Source organism: Pseudophryne corroboree, chromosome 8 (assembly GCF_028390025.1).
Source record: "Pseudophryne corroboree isolate aPseCor3 chromosome 8, aPseCor3.hap2, whole genome shotgun sequence".
In the NCBI taxonomy this organism is placed as follows: Eukaryota; Metazoa; Chordata; class Amphibia; order Anura; family Myobatrachidae; genus Pseudophryne; species Pseudophryne corroboree.
Window position 1 is genome coordinate 222867254 of NC_086451.1, and position 7462 is coordinate 222874715.

The 7462-nt window shown below is 46.4% G+C and overlaps 1 pseudogene; it reads left to right on the plus strand.

The window, feature by feature from the left end:
• The first annotated feature begins 2543 nt into the window (after positions 1–2543).
• LOC134950105 (5S ribosomal RNA) lies at positions 2544–2660 on the plus strand (annotated as a pseudogene).
• The last annotated feature ends 4802 nt before the right edge of the window (positions 2661–7462 follow it).

Here is a 7462-nt window from a genome sequence, read left to right on the forward strand (position 1 = left end):
AGAGCATGTCAAATCCAAAACACCAAATATCAGTAAAAAGCCTCTTTTTTTCTTTGCGTCATGTGCTGTTTGGGGAGGGTTTTTTGGAAGGGACATCCTGCGTGACACTGCAGTGCCTCTCCTAGATGGGCCCGGTGTTTGTGTCGGCCACTAGGGTCGCTAATCTTACTCACACAGCTACCTCATTGCGCCTCTTTTTTTCTTTGCGTCATGTGCTGTTTGGGGAGGGTTTTTTGGAAGGGACATCCTGCGTGACACTGCAGTGCCACTCCTAGATGGGCCCGGTGTTTGTGTCGGCCACTAGGGTCGCTTATCTTACTCACACAGCGACCTCGGTGAAAATTTTAGGACTAAAAATAATATTGTGAGGTGTGAGGTATTCAGAATAGACTGAAAATGAGTGTAAATTATGGTTTTTGAGGTTAATAATACTTTGGGATCAAAATGACCCCCAAATTCTATGATTTAAGCTGTTTTTTAGTGTTTTTGGAAAAAAACACCCGAATCCAAAACACACCCGAATCCGACAAAAATAATTCGGTGAGGTTTTGCCAAAACGCGTTCGAACCCAAAACACGGCCGCGGAACCGAACCCAAAACCAAAACACAAAACCCGAAAAATTTCAGGCGCTCATCTCTACTTAATATACCTGCATTCAAATCAGTGAGTGGATCAAGTGCAGCTGCGGCCGGACGCGTCACTTCCGGTCAGAACCGGAAGTCACATGCCGCCAGGCGCCGCGCTGTGTAAATCCACAAAAAACGCTTAGGAGCATTGAATGGTAGCTCATCCATGTCACCAATTCTACAAGGGTGCCCCCGAGACCCGCTGTGGCCAGCGAAACGGCAACCGCGGTTGCGCCGATATGGTCGCTACGACAACGTCGTAATGCCGCTATGTCACTTCCGGTCAGGCCTGGAAGTCGTGCGGCTGTCAGATCTGCACGGTAGTCTAGGTAATCGATGTAAACAATAGCAGGAGGCGGTGCAAAGCCAAAAATAGGGCACGCAGTGTAACGACCCATGAAGGCCAGTACACTGATGTTCAGAACAGTAGGTGATATATCGGGGACCTGGGATACTGCGCATAACAAACACTGAAAGGCATTACATACATAGTGATGGGCGCTGCAGGCATCCCACCACGGCAGAAATACAGTACTGATCAGATGATGACTTTAATATACCACACAGGTATGGTGAATACAGAATAAAGCATAACAGAATAAACCGTACACTGTAAAGTCCAGTGATATATAAGTATATAGACATGTACACAACAGGCCGGACCACTCAACAAAGGGGAGTGCACATTCAGACTGAGTCAGAATATGCCCAAAGGGTACAACGGTAGTTAATAGCTTGTACTTTATCACCCTCTAGCCCCCCTCTGGCCAGCCGCACGGCAACCGAGAGCAGGAAGCGGTGCAAATGCAGAAATAAGGCACGCAGTGTAACGACACATTATGGCCAGTACACTGATGTTCAGAACAATAGGTGGTATACCGGGGATCTGGGATATTAAGTATAACACACACTGAAAGGCACACATTAGTCATAAACCTCAATCAGCATTGAATATGTAGTGATGGGCGCTGTAGGCGTCCCACCACGGCAGAAATACAGTAATAATCCGATGATGACTTAAATGTACCGAACAGGTATAATGGACACAGAATAAACAGTGCAATGTATAGTCCAGTGATATATATATATATATATATATATATATAGAGCATATACATACAACAGGCCGGAACACTCAACAGAGAGGAGTGCCCACTAAAACTGAGTCAGAATAAGCCCAACGGGTACAACAGTAGTTAATAGCGTGTATTTTGTCACCCTGGGCCCGGGGTGGCAACGTGACATGCCTGTGGCAGGCCGCTGCCGTGGCATCCACTGGACCATCCAAGACGGGAGATGTAGATGGGTTAAATAGTGTCCTCAGTTCTACCTGAGAAATATAGAGAGAGGGTTATTCTCATTCATCCCTCTAGGGGAAATGGTGTCCAGTCAGTGGATCCAGTAGCTCTCCCTTCTTTTCAGTGCCAAGGTACGATCCCCTCCTCGAGCGGGCGGTGGTACCCAATCAATAAGTTTACATCTGAGATTGGACACCTGGTGTTGATGCGTCAAAAAATGTCTTGGTACAGGTTGTTCTGCCTTCTTGGACTCAATGGCCTGATGGATAGTGGTCCTGTGATTTGCCATCCTATCACGGAAACGTCTTGAAGTCATCCCGACATAGTATAGTCCACATGGACAGGCTTTGATGTGGCACCCCAGCCGTTATCTGTGTCGGGTGAGAGTGTGGGACTTCCCTTGCATATTGTATAGGTATGCTCAGGTGACTGAGTTTATCTTTTCCTGCACCCACCATATACAGTATTTACATTTGTGAACTAGGTACACTGTATTATCTGCGCATAACACACCCTGCTTTAACGTCGCCTGTTCTGATATACTCGTCTATTCACATGTGCCTTTGGATGTTGAGTTATCCAGGGACCTTTGGCCACAGGTTTGTATTGTGTACCTAACACTGCAGTCATACCACACTGGCGATGCCCAACTCCTTCTGAACTTGGAAGCCAAGCAGTGTGGGCCTGGGTAGTACCGGTAAGGGAGACCTCTGGGAAGACTAGGTACTGCAGGACGACTTACCAGGGACATCTTCTCTCTAGTTTGGTACACACACTATGGCACAGGGCGGAGCCGGTTTTCTGGATGACAATCTTCTGTCACAGGCAGAACACGGTATTGTATCATTAATGGATGACGACGCAGAGAAAGTCCTCTTTGATCAGATAGAATTTGATGCACTTCTGGCAGAAACTACCACTGATCTATACCACCAGTTACTGAGACTCAGCAAGAGGGAAATTGACCTTAACTTACATGGTCAATTTCTATCTGAATATCACCATAAAAAACAAATCCCCAGAGGGTTTCGGGTCAGTAATATCCCGACCATCGGGAGAAATAACCCCACGTTCTGTAGCCGCTGGTGCGGTGTACTCAACAAATGCTCTCTAGACCTAATGTTGCTAGTAGTGGAGGAGGTGGGCTCTGAATTCACTAAGGTCAAAGCATTGATTGATACCTTTAATAGTACCCATTTATCTACCATCAGGAACGACAAATCCTGTAATCATATTGAAAGATTGAAAGCCCAAATTGACGACTATAAGAAGGAGCTCACGGCCTTCAAGCGCAGCAAATTAGCCACGGTCGTGTTAGATTACCATAACCACACCGTATACAGGTGGCTATTAGGTGACTCCAGACCCACTAGACCGCAGAGAGCCTTTAGACAATGCCGCCAGGGTTGGCGACAATACGCCACCTCCGACACTGGATCATCTGCATCCACTTCGGACACAGAACAGATTGATAACCGTCGACCTAGGAACACAGCTTTTTTAGGTCAAAGTGTGGACGCAGGTCTACCCCCCAGCGGGGGACGCGCAGACCACACCCAAGGAAGAGGGGATGTGTGGCGAAGGTGCAGGGACAAAAACAAGATCTAGTCTTTCATTTGACAGACAGACCACTTGACGAGGCCACTCTGAGCCTCCTTTCTCGTGGCCTTTCTTTTGTACCCACGTGTCCCCACAAACCCTTCGAGACAGCCATCGATATGTATAAATTTGGACGTAAGCTTAGGCTTCGTGAGCATTATGGAGATACTAGCCTTAACAATAGGTCCCCTTTTCGTCCACCATCTACATATGATCCGCCCTCCGCCAACCCCAGTATTATGACATACATCCGTCTAGTTGAACAAGACATAAGCTCAGGTACCCCTAGGAAGTCCTTTGATAATTTGTCCAGGATGGAAAGGCAGGCACTCAGAACACTCAGAGACGATACCTCTATTGTCATCAGACCCACAGACAAATGGGGAGCAATCGTTGTACAGGACTGGGGAGACTATCACTGAGAGATATGTAGACAATTGTCTGATACTTCCACCTATCTATGCTGTGAGATTAACCCCATCCCTAACTTTGAAAGTCGAGTAGACTCTCTACTACAACATAGTCTCCAATCCAGGTGGATCAATAAACACACTTTTGAATTTCTCTCGGTCACCCACCCGGTGTGTCCCATCATATACACCCTACCCAAAGTCCACAAGACACTCTCTTACCCACCAGGTAGGCCGATTATATCGGCAAGAAACTCATTGTTGCAACCACTGGCAGTCTACGTGGATTCATTTTTGCAACAAATAGTACAACAGTCAGATAGCTACATGAGGGACACCATGGACTTTCTAACCAAACTCTCCAATTTACCACGGCTAAGTGGAGATGTCCGACTGGCAACTATGGACGTATGCTCGCTGTATACCATCATCCCGCATGAAGATGGCCTGCAAACATTGAGAGATGCTCTCACCGACCATCCTCCAGTAAATCCTCCGATTGACTTTATTATCCCACTAGCCGAAGCAGTACTGAAGTTCAACCACTTTGCTTACTGGGATAAACACTATGTACAACAGTCTGGGACCGCTATGGGTTCAAATTTAGCGCCGGCCTATGCGAATATCTATATGGCGGCCTACGAGACGACGCACATCCTACCAACCTATGGGGCTCACATATTGATGTACAAACGTTTCATCTATGATATTTTCATCCTTTGGACTGGGACGACTGAGATGTTTAACCAGATGGTCCAAACGCTAAATGAATTGGAAAGTCCGGTAAGATTTACACACCAGATTGATAACCATCATATCAACTTTCTTGACATCACGGTCACCATAGAAGATCACGTGATCAGTACCACACTCTATAGGAAACCCACAGATAGGAACACCCTTCTTCTATCTACCAGCCAGCATCCACCAGCACTCAAAGAGAATCTGCCCATTTCACAATTCTTGAGAGTTATGCGGAACAACACAGACCCAACGATCATGGAACAACAGCTACAGGAGATGTCACTGAGATTCCGGGAACGTGGATACAATGATGGATGTATACAACGATGTTTACACAAAGCCCGTGTGAAATTCTCATCATTAGACATTGCTACAATGAGTCCCAGCACCACCCCTGACAGAATGGTATTTACCACGACCTTTGACAACCTCTCCGGCAATATTAGTAAAGCCCTCCGCAAGAGATGGCCTATCATCACATCAGACACCTCACTCAAGGCGAAAAATACACGACCCCCGATGATGGCGTATCGAAAAGCACCAAACCTTAAACAACTCCTACTGAGACCAACAGCCACCCCTACTGTCTCTAGTAGGACAACATGGCTACAAGAACAGAAACCTGGATGTTTCAAATGCACTGGCTGCACCACCTGTCGGAGTATGCTCACTGGCCCAACCTTTCCCCATCCACATTCTGGACGTCCCATTAAGATTAAATACAAACTACACTGCATTATGGACCACGTTATTTATATCCTTACATGTCCATGTGGACTATACTATGTTGGGATGACTTCAAGACGTTTCCGTGATAGGATGGCAAATCACAGGACCACTATCCATCAGGCCATTGAGTCCAAGAAGGCAGAACAACCTGTACCAGGACATTTTTTGACGCATCAACACCAGGTGTCCAATCTCAGATGTAAACTTATTGATTGGGTACCACCGCCCGCTCGAGGAGGGGATCGTACCTTGGCACTGAAAAGAAGGGAGAGCTACTGGATCCACCGACTGGACACCATTTCCCCTAGAGGGATGAATGAGAATAACCCTCTCTCTATATTTCTCAGGTAGAACTGAGGACACTATTTAACCCATCTACATCTCCCATCTTGGATGGTCCGGTGGATGCCACGGCAGTGGCCTGCCACAGGCATGTCACGTTGCCACCCCGAGCCCAGGGTGACGAAATACACGCTATTAACTACTGTTGTACCCGTTGGGCTATTCTGACTCAGTTTTAGTGGGCACTCCTCTCTGTTGAGTGTTCCGGCCTGTTGTATGTATATGCTCTATATATATATATATATATATATATATCACTGGACTATACATTGCACTGTTTATTCTGTGTCCATTATACCTGTTTGGTACACTTAAGTCATCATCGGATTATTACTGTATTTCTGCCGTGGTGGGACGCCTACAGCGCCCATCACTACATATTCAATGCTGATTGAGGTTTATGACTAATGTGTGCCTTTCAGTGTGTGTTATGCTTAGTATCCCAGGTCCCCGGTATACCACCTATTGTTCTGAACATCAGTGTACTGGCGGTAATGGGTCGTTACACTGCATGCCTTATTTCTGCATTTGCACCGCTTCCTGCTCTCGGTTGCCGTGCGGCTGGCCAGAGGGGGGCTAGAGGGTGATAAAGTACACGCTATTAACTACCGTTGTACCCTTTGGGCATATTCTGACTCAGTCTGAGTGTGCACTCACCTCTGTTGAGTGGTCCGGCCTGTTGTGTACATGTCTATATACTTATATATCACTGGACTTTACAGTGTACGGTTTATTCTGTTATGCTTTATTCTGTATTCACCATACCTGTGTGGTATATTAAAGTCATCATCTGATCAGTACTGTATTTCTGCCGTGGTGGGATGCCTGCAGCGCGCATCACTATGTATGTAATGCCGACCTAGGTTTATAACTAATGTGTGCCTTTCAGTGTTTGTTATGCGCAGTATCCCAGGTCCCCGATATACCACCTACTGTTCTGAATATCAGTTTACTGGCCTTAATGGGTCGTTACACTGCGTGCCCTATTTTTGGCATTTGCACTGCCTCCTGCTATTGTTTACATCGATTACCTAGACTACCGTGCAGATCTGACAGCCGCACGCATTTTTTGTGGATTTACACAGTGCGGCGCCTGGCGGCATGTGACTTCCGGTTCTGAGCGGAAGTGACGCGGCCGGCCGCAGCTGCACTTGATCCACTCACTGATTTGAATGCAGGTATATTAAGGGGACCTGGGAGGCTCTATACAGGTTCTTGGTTCCCATTATGTGCTGCTGAGGATGTCATTGCTGTTTTTGACTGTATATTGACTGGCATATACCTTGAGAAAGGTCCTAACATGGGACCGAAACGTTGGTGAGCCCTTTATTTTTTCTGTGATATGAAGTTACTTGGAACCAATTCCTTGAATAAATGACTGTAGTGTTTATACTAATTACGCAAGTCTGGAGAGTGCTATCTTTTTACACTGTATTGTACTATGAGCCTGACCCCGTGATTGGATCAGGCTTTGATGTGCACCCCAGCCGTTATCTGTGTCGGGTGAGAGTGTGGGACTTCCCTTGCATATATATATATATATATATCATATGGAAATGGGGAAATGGTGGCGTCACTCAGAGTTTCTCAGGCAGAAGTAAAATCAGGCACAGTCTTTTGTATTGCCAACGTTTCAGGGACCTAATCCCTTTTTTTAAAGAAATGTTGGCAATAGAAAAGACTGTGGGGAGTGCTCTATTAGCCTATATGTGA